The sequence below is a fragment of the Peromyscus leucopus genome, chromosome 9 (assembly GCF_004664715.2).
Source record: "Peromyscus leucopus breed LL Stock chromosome 9, UCI_PerLeu_2.1, whole genome shotgun sequence".
NCBI classification, from domain to species: Eukaryota; Metazoa; Chordata; class Mammalia; order Rodentia; family Cricetidae; genus Peromyscus; species Peromyscus leucopus.
The window spans coordinates 1,383,713-1,397,256 of record NC_051070.1 but is presented as its reverse complement, the minus strand read 5'-3'; the positions used below and the strand labels follow the sequence as shown (position 1 = coordinate 1,397,256).

General features: G+C 44.0%; 1 protein-coding gene across 3 annotated transcripts in view; it reads right to left on the bottom strand.

Moving 5' to 3' along the window:
* The window catches only part of Tmtc4 (transmembrane O-mannosyltransferase targeting cadherins 4), a 69,986-nt gene extending 68,679 nt beyond the window's left edge, over positions 1 to 1,307 (bottom strand). For all 3 annotated transcript variants that reach the window (XR_005092109.1, XM_028868285.2, XM_028868290.2), the window contains exon 1: positions 1,211 to 1,307. The gene's annotated coding sequence lies outside the window, so the exon portion shown is untranslated. The remainder of the gene's footprint in view (positions 1 to 1,210) is intronic.
* Between the last annotated feature and the right edge of the window lie 12,237 nt (positions 1,308 to 13,544).

Sequence of the window (13,544 nt, the reverse complement as noted above, 5' to 3'; positions counted from 1 at the left end):
ATGGAGCATGACCTTGCCTTTGGAAATTAAACAATGTGATGGTTTCTGACCAGCATTCTGGCACAATGCAGGGCGAGCTAACACACAGAGTGCCCAAGGCAAAGGGGCCAGCCATCCTCTGTAGTGCTGAGCCAAAGGCAGAGTAAGGTTCATCCTGTTGTGACCCACCTTAATTCAAAAATGCTCAAGAGGCTGCCCGTGGGAGATTTCACACTCGGAGTTCCTGCCTCAGAAAGTTTCCACTTTGCTAGTTTGTGGTCATTTTCCCAGCTAGGCGGGGCCAAGCCCGCCTGTGACCCAGTTCCACCTGGGGTGCATAGCTTATTGGGAGTGCAGGTACAGGGGACACTGAGGGGACTGATACAGTCAATCATCACTATAGTTGTTTCTCAAGGAACTCTACCCATCCATCTGTTCCCGGGGAGAAAGCAAAGTGTGGATGATTCAGTGGCTAGGTCTTTCCTCTAACTCCTTTCTTTTGTGTGCAGTTAAAAAAGAAAGAAAGAAAGAAAACACAAACAGCCCACAGCCACAACATCAACTACCCAGACTCCCCGTGGAATTCGCCCGAGGTGAGGCAGTAGCTGCACCACCTGCTCGGTTTCCCCAACTCTGGTAGCTCGGTGGCTCCAGGCTCCCAGGCCAGTGGTACTGGCTTTGCTCCACAGCGGAGAGCGGAGTAGCTGGCACTCCAGGCGCTGCAGGGTGGCTCGCCGCGTAACCCTGGGCAGGCAGCCAAGCTACCCGGCTGTGTCCAGCCGTCTCCCGTGCCTTGGCCAGCTGGCGACCAGGCACGGGGACCCCGCGGCCAGGTGGCCGCTGCATCGAGTGCACTCCCGGGTCATGAAGCTGTTGTGCTGCTGGGTCAGACAGTGGCAGGCAGGGGGACTGGCGAGGCGACCTCGGCCGTGGCAGGGCAGCGCGGGAGCCTGAGCCCGGGGCGCGCACCCCTTACCGCACGCTCTTTGTCCGGGGTGCGGCTTCTACCAGGGCGCACACAGCCCGGGGCTCGCGTCCGCCGGTGGCAGCTCGGGTCCCGTAGCTAACTCCTCTAGTAGAGGTGCAGGGCTCGGGCGCCGCCCCCGGGCCCCGGGCCGCCGCGCTGGTCTGGTGGCTCTGCGGAGAGCCTGGGAGCCCGCGCCCTCTCCGCGCCCAAATGCGCTCGCCCCGCAGCTGCGCTCGGCCCTCATCGGGCCACTCGGCGCGTTACCTGCAAGGAGCCCAAGCGGCGGTCGCATCTCCCTCCCGCGTGCTTAAACTCCGGCAGCTCCCCAAGCCCGCCGCCGCCAGGGGAGGGGCCTCCCGGCCCCCTCCCGCCCCACCGCGTCCCGCCCCCCGCCGCGCCGCTCCCCACTCGCGACCGCCCGCGAATGCCTGGTCCCAGTCCCGCCCCCCGCCGTGTGCCCATCGGTTGTCCTTCCCGTCACTCACACCCTCCTCTTCAGCTTATTGGTAGGTGTGGGGGTGACGTCGGGACTGGGCGCTCACGGCGAAGGAGGCGCAGGGGCGGACCGGCTTCACTGGGGAGGAGAAATCGCAGCTGGGATGCAAAGGGGCCGAGGCGGCGAGGCCTGGCTCCTGCTCCCCGGGGATTCCGTGCGTTCTGAACCCTGTGCCTGGCTTGTCCCGCGCGCTCCTCTGAAAGCGTGTGGAATCCCTGCAGAAAATCCCGACCCCACAGTTCTTCCTGTCTGGGAGGAGTTGTTGAAGACGTGTCTCTACTTTTTCCTTCTTTTGAAACGGGAAGTGAGTTCTTCCTCCCTAGGCCTTGCAGCCTCCGGACTGCACCACCTCTTTGGAGCAGTGCCCTGCAGCGTGCTTCCACACTCCAGTCACGACCATTGGATGGCACACCTCCCTTCTGATGGGAAGGCCACCCGCTCACTTCCCATTCTCAGTACTTACCTTTGCTGCCACCTTCAAGGAAGAGAAAACCTTTTGTACTTTCCCCTGCCGAACCACAGACCTCAAACTTCCAATGACCACTGATGCCCTCCTTTCGACCCTCCTTAAAGCGTCAGTCTCTGATCTGCCAACCTCTTTGGAGTGGAGTCCGCATCCTCGGCATCAAGTCACCTCCAAGCTTTCCTCTGCTCTGTGTCATGCTGCCTCCTCCTGCCCTTCATCACTGAAGTGGATGCTGTCTCCCCACCCCCACCCCACCCGCCCGTCCCTTTCAGTGAAACTGCCTTTGCTAGTCACCCCTGCTGCCTTCTGCCCTTACCAAGACCAGAAGACATTTTGCTTCCCAATGCTAGCTCATCCCCAGATTTCTTCTTCCTCCTTAAAATGCTCTCTTCCCCCGCCTACTGCTTCCCCACTCGCCTGTTTTACCCAGTCTGCTTGGCAGGCTTGCCCGCTCAGAATGATCTCTAAGAGTTTTAAAGACCTCATCCTTTGATCTTACTCCACAAATTTCCCTGTATGATTTAATGTGCCGCCAACACTCCGATCAATATATTTCAGACTTACACTTCTGCTCCTTGCTATCTCTGAGTTCAAACCCATTTATCTAGTTCTTATTTAGCTTCTCCCCTTTGTATGCCACCACATCTCAAATGGTAAGCATCCGACACATACTTTCTCTGCTTCTACGGGTCTGTGATGCCCAGGGTACTGCCATTTTGTTACTGCTTCCCAAAGTCTGCCTCAGTCCTGGCATCTAACAAATCACCATGGTCCTGATTCCTAAGTGTCTCTACCTTTGTTCATCTCCAATTGTCGGGTATTAGGAATTTAAGTTGTTGTTTGTTTTTAACTTTTTGTGTAACTTAGCATTTTGTGTGACTTGGAATAATGTGATGCATGTGAGATATAAATTAGCTGCTAGGCAGCTCTAAGCTAAGCCACAGAAACAAGCTCCAGGCAGGCTGCCAGCCAGATCCATTACAAGCCAAGCCCAGGACAGGCCTTAACATGCTAATGAACTAACCTCAAGATGGTTAGTTGGTATTCTGGTGAACTAGCTCCGAACTGTGAGTCCTGATAGCACAAAGCTACTGCTCAATGAAATAGAAAAGTGGAAGATTGCAAATGGTCTCTGGGGTCACAGTGCCATGCTCCAGAGACACCACTCCTCTAGCCTCTGTGTGGATAGCCATTAGCAAGAAGACTCGAGACTGTATGGCCCTGGCCTCAGGGACCATTGAGCTTCTGGCACTGTCTGTCTCTAGACCCACACAGGCCCTCCTGCAGTGATAGCCTCTGGCCTGTGCTCTCAAGGACCTCCATCAGTGCCATCCTCCTAGCCTGTCACAAGCTTCCCAAGTGTCCTCACTGGAGAAGATTCCCCAGTGGAACAACTGTTCCCTGCTTGGTGAGATGTCTATTTAACTTTTATATTAGCATGATATTACAAGGAATGTTTGAGTGAATAAGCCAAGCATATGAAAGACAAACCTTGTGTGGACATCTTAATCATCGCTGAGCACCTTACAGCCCATAGGCCATGCCCTCCACACTGGTACATGTACAAGTTGAGTAAACCATTATATTTGAAAATATAGAATTTAAAATACTCTAAAACTTTATAAATCATCAATTTAGGGTTTGGGGAACATTTTGGACTGTAACTGATTTGGGTGCAGTTTGCAGAGTGGTTATAATGTCTGGCATTTAAGATGACTTTGGGCTTGGAAATATTTATATTCAAAGTACATTTCAAAGAGTGTGACTAGGGATTTTTAAAGTTAGGTGGGTCTGACTCTTGATGAGATCTCCTTGACCCAAAAGAAAAGAGAAGGAACTCAGATCCTCTTCTACAAAAAACAAACAAAAAAACCCAGAAAACTTTATTTCTAATTTTGTGTGTGTAGGTGTCGGGGGTGGGTGGGGGTTGTTTCTCTTCTCCTTTAATTTGGAAGAGGAAAAAATTATTTCTTCGGGTAGGTGCAGGTGTCCACAGAGTCCAGAAGAGGGTGTTGATTCCCCTGGGGCTGGAATTTCAGGAATTTGTGACCTGGGTGCTGGGAACTCAGCCTGCATCCTCCACAAAAGCAGAAGTGGCTCTTAACCTCTGAGCCACCTCTGCAGCCTCTCAGGTCTCCTTTCTGCTTTCCAGCCTAGCTCTCTAGACAGCGTTCCATTCAGAGGGTAGCGTGGGTAGCAACACCCACCCTCGAAGTCCACCTCACAAAGAATAAAATGCAGCAAGAAACCTCCACATCTGTTCTCTCAAAAATTTACAATCCAAAAAGGGAGAGAGAAAACACACAAACTTGTAGTTCATAAGGCTAAACAATTAAATGGTAAGTACCACAAACAGTGCGAGGGGAGGAAGTTCAGATGACAGAGGGACCATTTTCTAACAGTGTCATACAATGGAGCAGTCTCGCGGAGCACTGTCATGTTGGAGAAGGTTAAATACTGTAATGAGCCGTGCTCTCAGAGACTTAGTCCGATGAAGCTTTCCCTTTCTTTCATGCTATAGATGTGCCACACAGTCAGTCAGGACGCAGGTTCTTCTACATGTGATGTGGCTTCAGTCTTTGTTTTCAATTTATGGCTTTCTAGTTCCTTCACTCTATTCCTTGACAATGGGTCAGCCTGGAAGACATGCATTCTCATTCCATTGTAGAAAACAGCTGAGCTGCAATCGGGCAGGAAGATACAGTTTAGTCCTGTGACCAGAAACACGTAATTTCAGAGGTACATGATCTAACTAGAGAGACTGGTGGGGTTGGGCCAAAATTATAGCAAGAAAACTGGCACACACTTTTGGAAAGCTCTGGCCATGTTTGTAGAAAGTGGGACTGCTTAGACACATGTAGAACATAGTCTGGATAGGCTGCAAGCTTCTAAACTGAAGCACCTGGGATATTATAATAATTAAGACTTTATAGGCAGTAGATGGTCCCTGAAGTTTTCCACGGGGAATGACTTGATAAGTCATATTTACAGAGATTAATCACCAGAACCTATATGGAGTGAGATGAAATAAGGCCAAGGCTGTGATTTTGTTTTTCCCAAATGAACAGAATATTTTGCTGGAAAAGAAAAACAAATAAAGCATTTGTTTAGAAAAAGACTTAGTTCCAGACACCAGAGAGGTGCCTGAAAGGCAAGAGGCAGTCTCCTTTTAGCAACCCACTCCTAAGAGTAATTAATCTAGACCTGTGAGAATTAACCCAAACCCTTAGTGAACTTTTCACCTCTTAAAGTCCTTGCCTCCCAACACCACTACCACATGGTAATCAAATTTCAAACTGTATCAATTAAACCACATTAAAACTAACACCCCCATTTCCTTCCAATGTATTTTTACTTTTTCTTAAATTAACTGAAGTAGCTTTACTTCTGTTTAGATAAAGAAACTTTGATTAAGATAAATGCGACAGAAAATCTTATTTGTACCAGGGAAGGAATCACATACCTCTGATGTGAATTTTATCTCCACTTTCCTCCTCTTGCCCTATTTTTTATGTTGGCTGTCTGAGCAAAATCATAGGGTAAATAACCATGGTGACCCAAGCTTGTGAATCCTTTTGTTCATGGTCCAGATGAGCAGGATGGTGCTCAGGGCCCAGACCATGTAGAAGTAGATATATTCAGGTGAGGTAGAGGAGTCTAAGAGCCAGTGATTATACTACAATGAAAAGGGCCACGAAAAGTCAATGATGGAATTTGAAGGCAAGTAGGACAAAGGCCCCCTGATGAGTGGGCAGGGGAAGTCCTTGTCAACAGGTAAGATCTCATAGCCTGGTAATTATGGAGTTGAGTCCTGAGGTGTCACAGCTTGGAATGTGGTGATATTTTATTTGTATGTTAATAAATAAAGTTTGCCTGGAGATCAGAGGACATATATAGCCAGCCATAAACAAAAGCCAGGCGGTGGTAGCACACGCCCTTAATCTGATCACATGGCAGACAGAGTCTCTGTGTGTTCAAGGACACAGCCAAGCATGGTGACACACACCTTTAATTCCAGTACCAACCATAGAGACCTGGAGGTCTGTACAGACAGGCAGTGCTGAGGAAGTGTGGTGGCTAGACTAAGAGCCAGTGAGAAGGCAGAACAGCGAGGTAATAAAGGCGCAGGTTAGACAGGAAGAAGCTGGTTCTAGTTCGCTTGGGAAGCTATGGCAGCGTGGTGAGCTAAGGTTAGCTGGTGGCTCTCACTATTGCTCTGATCTCTACGGCTTTCACCCCTGTATTTGGCTCTGTGTTTCTTATTTAATAGACTGTTTAGAAATTCGTCTACATTGGAACTTACAGGTACTCAGACATTCTGTGTACTAACTCTTTTCCTTCACCTTATTTGAAAAAGAGCATATTTTTTATGTTGATCTTTCCACACTCTTCAGTAAAATGTAATAGGCACAACCATCTTTTCCCATGAATAAACTGCAATTTCATTTCCATTTGTGACAAATTTCATCTCTCCCATATTTAAAGTAGATGTATTAATGACTCACCTTTATTTAAAAATTTTAAACTTAAATTCTTGTTTGCATATTCAAAAAATAAGCTCTTGTTAATATGAAGTGAAATTTACTTACATGGAAGACTCGTTATTTGTGTATAAACCCTTTTATTCTTTTTGCAAAAATATACTGAAAGCCAGATGTTTGTGAGTCTCTCTGCTGGATGCTTGGATTTCAGAGCTGAAAGAGTTCATACCCTCAGGGAAGTAACAGGTTTTTAACTGATTGAAGGATAGAAGACAAGGAATAAAGAAGGAGGGAGCAACCTCTGGGCACAGACAAGTTGTCAGTTTGGCAGAGTTTGAGGATCCCATGAGACATACAGGAGACAAACAAGGAGCATGGTAGCTCTGGTGCAGAGATCTCAGGAGAGAATTCTGAGCTGCTGTTACAGATCTAAGAGCAGACAAGGAACGTTGCAGTTATGTATGTGAGAGCTTAACTCTGGGAGGGCCTCTTCAATAGAAGACATTTAATCCGGAACCCCAAGGGAATGTGCTTCGATACTCCCAAGAATATCCCCAGGCTCAGTGATCTGCTAGAAGCACTCACAGAAGTGAGTAGAGCTTCCTTCTCCTAGTTAGAGTTTATTAGAGCTGAAGATAGAGATAAAGATCCCCAGGGGATGTGATGCACAGAGCAGGGGCGGAGGGAACGCCAGTCACGGATTTCCAGCTGCCATGGTCTTGTTTAGTTGTATAGACAACACCCGATTCTCCCAGAAAGCGCATGACAGGAGCCATAAAATACAGTTTCAACTTAGGAGGCTCCCTGAGCCTTAGTGCCCAACAATGATATAAAGGGTTAGTCACACAGACAAGACTGACAGCCTAAGCTACCCACCAGAGGCCAAACTGATAAAAGCTGAGGCCTCTACCATCAATTACACTGTTAGCATGATCTAGCATGACCCAACAAAGCAAGTACATGCTTATCAGACAGCATATTCTGAAGGCTTAGAGGTTATCTCCCAGGAACAGAGAAAGAGCCAAACCTCTCTTTGAAGGGTTCAAGGTTAATCTTTTACTGTCTGTTGTGGGAGAATTGTTCACATTGCCAATCAGCTGTGCCAATAAAGCCACCTTGAATCAAGCATGGAGTCAGCAGTAGGCTGACTGGGATTAGCCATAGACATGCTGGAAGACCCAAGAAGTCAGATAGAGAGGGACAGGAGGAGAGAGGAGGGGCTGAGGAGCACTTTTGGTGAGTGTGGATTGGGAAAAACGTGGAAAGTAGGGTCAGCACATTGACCCTCTGCTGTTTCTTGGATTTATCAGGATTTTATCTCTATTTCTTACTCCTGAGTTTTTGTTAATACTAGAACAATTTAGGTAAGTGCTACATCTGGTGTCTAATCCATGGCATTATTACACCACACTAAGGTGGTGAACCAGCCACCTCTCTCTGCTGCTACTGCAGCCAGCTTTAACCCCCCCCCCCTTCTGAGTGAATCCGGGGTTTTTCCATTGCAGTCTCTCTACAGCAGCCTCCAGCTGCTCCCCCTTCACACCCCCCTTACCCCCCCTCCCGCCCACCCACCCAATGCCTCTGAGGTTAGCCACCCATCTCCCGCTCATGCCCTCACTTCCCACCACCGGGTTCTCCCTGGACCCCTTCCCCAGGCCACCAACCAGCTTGACCTCCTTGATACCTGCTCCTGCTGCTGCTGCTGCTGCCACCACCACATGAAAACAGTTGCGGGTACCTTCAGCCTGACCTGTGTGGCATGATCCATGTAGCACAACAACAGCCAGCTGCGACCCCAGCACCCACCACACTATTCCAGCTGCCTGGGCACCTCCCCACAACACACACACAGTGCCACCCCCACCCCACACAGCTCTGCTGTCACTGTAGTTGTTCGTGTGGACAAACTAAAAAGTCAGATCTGGTGGGATACCTGGGAACTCTTAAAAGGGGAATTAGGTTTAGAAAAAAAGGGAAAAAACTTTCCCATGTTACTAATCAGAAATCTCACAATGAAGGAAGTTAGGACCCTGTTTAATGTTCCTAAGGATGGCTTGCAAATGGAAAAAATAAATGGGATAAATCACTTAGCTGGGATTGACATAATACCAATTTTAATTACTATCAGTTTGGTAATTCATATTTTATCCTTAAAAATGGTTTGATAACTGTGCCAAATATGAAAATTTGACTGATAAGATACAAACCTTACAAAGACTTACTAGTGCTAGGATGCAAACTTTAGAAAGACTACTGATAAAATACAAGTCTTAGAAAGTCTTACTATTTATTAAAAATAATAAAAATTTGATATGATACAAGCCTTAGAAAGAACTACTAATGAAAATAAGAAAAGTATTCAGACACAGACAGAATTTAGAACCTATCACACCATTGCATTATGAAATTGAAGAAGAGCAGCTCAAGGTTATTAGAAAACCAATTTTAGTTTATCCAGTTACCATACAAGAATGACCACCAGATGATAGGCATCTCAAGGCTATGCAGAAGTTGACTGGAATCCTGTAGAAGTTTTAGATTTGAAGAAATTTAAAAAAACAGTCATTTCATATGGTATGCATTCACCCTATGTGAAGCAGACATTAAATTCATGGGCGACTCAGAACAGAATCATTCCACAAGACTGGAAAGATTTATCTACAGCAATATTGGAAGCTAGCCCTAAGTTACAATGGAGGACATGGTGAAGAGAGAAAGCTAGGATCATAGAACAACAAGGTAGGGCTAGAGGTATGGAAATTTCCCAAGACCAGTTTCTCAGTGAAGGTCAGTATGCTGATTTGCAAAGACAGTCTAGATTTGATGATCACACCTTGGAGCTCTATCGTAAGCAGCTTTGAATGCTTGGTACAGGGCTGAAGAATCAGGAAAGAGACTGAGTCATTTACTAAAGTTATACAAGGCCCAGAAGAAACATACACTGAATTTTACAAAGATTGACTTCAGCTGTAATAGAATGATATCAGATCCAGAAATTAGACAAATATTAATTGAATCTTTGGCTTTTGAAAATGCTAATTCAAAATGCAAAATGGCGATTAGGGCTTTAAAGGCAAGAAGGGCACCAGTAGATGAATGGATTAGAAGTACAGCTGATATTGGATCTTATGCTTATGATACTGCTTTGATAGGAGAAGTAATTTCTAGAAATTTCAAGAGTAATAAAAATGTCAGATGTTTTGATTGTGTTAAACAAGTTCACTTGAAAAAGAATCATAGGCAAGATGTTCCTAGCAGCAATGGTTTTTCTACAATTAATCCAAACAGAGGGCCCCAGCCTTCTGGAGTATGCAGAAGGTGTAGCAAGGCCAGCATTGGAATAGTAAATGCAGATCAACAAGGGACAGGCAAAATAACCGTTTGCCATCAGAAACACCCTGAGGGGCCTCCTGCAGGCACCAGTGTCAAATTTGAATCAACCATTCTCTGTCAGCATTGGAGAAGCTCATTCACAGAACAATTAAAAGACTTAATACTTGCTGTTAAAAACCACACAGCTCTAGATGTGACCAAAGACAGAATAACTTCTATAGATACAATAAAAAATTAAAGAGAGACAAAAAAACAAGTATTTTGGCAAACTTCTATAAATGATTGGAGACCAAAGCTAAAAATACATATAAATGGCATAAAATTGAGGTTTTGGTTGACACAGGTGCAGATGTAACAATAATTTCACCAAAATCTTGGCATGCAGATTAACCCAGGTAAATACTCAGCTTCCAGGGATTAGAACTTTACCCCAGATAAAACAAACTGCAAGATGTTTTGAGTATATACGGCCAGAAGGACAAAGAGGAAAATTAAAATCATATGTGACTATCATAGCAATGAATTTATGGGGATGTGATTTGTTACAACAATGGAAAACACAGATGAACATCCTCCAATCTCAGAAACAAAACGTGAAATAAAGAATGATTCTCAGAGAAATATTAAAAGGTATTATCAAGAACAGTCACAGACATTTCAGGTTGTACATAAACAGAATACAACAGCTAGTGGTTTTTCAAGGGTACCAACAGCCCTACCTTTAAAATGGTTAACTGAGAAACCTGTATGGGTAGAACAATGGCCATTGACATCAGAAAAAAATGACACTAGAATAACTGATACAGGATCAGTCCCTGGAATTCTCCTATATTTGTCATGAAAAAGAAATCTGGAAAATGGAGAACGGTAACAGATCTGAGAGCCATAAATAAGGTGATCCAGCCAATGGACTCTTTACAGCCTGGAATTCCCTTGCTTCCTTATTACCTAAAGGAAGGTCCATTATAGTGATTGATCTAAAATACCTTTTTAATAATACCTTTACAAGACCAGGTAGAAAAAAATTTGCCTTCATGCTAATGAAAAAGGAACAACAGCTGCAGAGAGACGCTGGTTGTAGAAAAAGCAGCTGAATTCAATCAGCCTGTGTATTTTAAAGCTGTGTTGACTTCAGAATGGAAACCAGGATGTATTACATTGCAGAAGAGGTATTGCTTTTGTTTCCACAGGAGAAAAGCTATGGATACGACCAAGATTGATAAAGATTAGATTTGAACAGGAGAGACTTCTTGATTAGGAGAGGCAATAGTTCATCAAACTGCATGGCCATTCATTCTAAACTAACTTAGAAGACCAACAAATGCCTTTTATTTGATCAGGTATGAAAAATTTTTAATTATTATTAGAAGATAATACTTTTGTGTTGCCAAAAAACACTTTTTCTTAACAAAGATATAACTTTCCAGAAAGAAAGGAATTTCCCAAAGTTAGGATTAAAGTAGGGTTTTCTTTTTGTCTTTCCAAGAAAATAAAAGCATCCATCTACGGAATCTAAAGATCACTCAATAAATGAGATATCTGAAGAAGAAAGATGAGTCATCAAGAGAAAATGTTCCAAGAGAAAGAATACATTGGCCTAATGGTTTAGCCCACCTGCAATGAGGTAGAATTTTATAAATCTAGAAATGCTTGCTTTTGCTGTTCTCTACAAACATAAAAGGCAAATGGTCTTTTTGTGGTCCCAATTCAATTAAAAATCAAAGTTATCTTTGGAGTTGTGGTGTGGCTCTCTTCTTCTCTAAACCTAAGCATGCTTGTTAAAGGAAAATCCAAAATCTCTGTCTCATGCCAGAAGAGCCATCTGCTATGGGACAGAAGAAAACAAAAATTATGGGACTATTCTATTGTTATTAATCTCATCATCCTTTGGTTTCCATTTGATCCTTTAAAACTTTTCTTAAGGTATAAATATGATCTCAAAATTATAAGGTTACACACACACACACACACACACACACACACATACATAATGAATATAATTCTTACCTGATAATTTTTCTTATTGCATATAGTCTTGCTCTGTTAGAATTAAAACTTTTCCTTTTTATTTAGACAGAAAGGGGGGAATGTTACAGGATATTTGGTTGCACTGTGACAATCCAAGTCTATGTTAATAAAGTTAAATTTGAATCGGGGGCAGGGCCAGCCACTAGCTGACCAGAATTATCCACAGAGAAGTCCAGAATTTGGAGAGAGAAGACACACAGGCAGGAGGAGGGAGGGACTTTGATTTTTCGTTTTCTCTTTCATCTGGGAAGCATGGAGAAAAGGTCAGCTGGTCACTCCTCTGCAGCCTCTTTGATCTATTGAGATTTTCACCCTGATATTTGTCTCTCAAGTTTTTATTGATAATAGAACAACTTAGATAAACGCTTCACTTCCTTCATCTTACTGCAAATGCTTCTTTGATATATCAACTAGTATATTTTAAACTTGCCTTTATTTATGATTTTCTTTGTTCTATAAAACTATACAACTTCATGATACTGCTTACACATTAGAACATGGATTTTGGAGTAACCTTTATTGTGAATTCTGGGCTGTGAAGGTTATGCTTTGTTGTCAACTTGACTACATCTGGAATTAACTAAAACCCAAAAATGAAGGCACACACTTGTGAGGGATTTTTGATTAGTTTAAAGTGGGAAGATACACTTCTAATCCAGACTTTTGAGATGGGAAGACACACCTTTAATTCAGATCTTTTGATTAGAAGTATATCTTCTAATACCAATTAAGGAATGGACTTTCTAGTGAGGTGAGAGCAAGCAGGCGAAGACCAAAAACTACCCTTTTTTTTGTGTCCTTATCTATCTCTATCTCTCTCCATCCATCCATCTGTCCGTCTCTATCTATCTATCTATCTATCTATCTATCTATCTATCTATCTATCTATCTAAATATATATATATATAGATTCATTCTATAAGCTCTGTTACTCTAAAGAACCCTGACTAATACATGGGCCACACTCAGATTTGACTCCAGAGTAAACTACTTTTTATTCCTTTTAGGGTGAGAGCTTTTTTGTTGTGCATTTGTTTATATTCTTCATGTACAATAACAATGAATGCTCATCTTTGCCAACTATGCAGCATGTGTCAGGCACATGAATTGTACTTGTATGAGTTATTTTATATGAATCTCATACCCTGCTGTGAGAATTCCTTTCCTTGGGAGTGGTAAATAACATCTACCTCTCCTTGTAAGGTCCCAGTGACAAACCAAAGTACAGCCCCACCACAGTTCACCCTGGGAAACCAGTGAGTTTATTGGTTTACTTATAGAGCATTGGTTAGGGGCTCCCTTAAGAGAGTGTGGGTGACCCTAAGAGTGTAGATGATGACTTACCTATACCTCTATGGATGGAGCTTTCTTCTAACCCTCCCTAGCCTTATACTGTAGCACCTTCCGTTACTCTAGGGCACACACAATTAATGTAAAATTGCATACAAATGGCTGGAAGGAGCAGCTGGAACTCCCGTAGGGATCCACTGACATTCCTCACACCCTCTTCCTGTGAGGGAACATCAACAGCTCCCATCATGATGGTTTCTTTTGCAAAGAGGCACACCAAACTGATTAAGATGGTGGCTGCTTTGCTCAGAGGCCCATGCTCTACAACACTGAAGCTTGTTATAAATATCAGTTATGCGGACAGGAAAGCAGAATATTAGACATGTGCAGTAGTTTGTTTAAATTCATGTAGAATTCAGAAGCCCATGCTGAGACTTGGAATGGACAACATGAAACTAGAATATCATAAGAGTTGTCAGTGAGATTTTGTATTCCTCAAGAAAT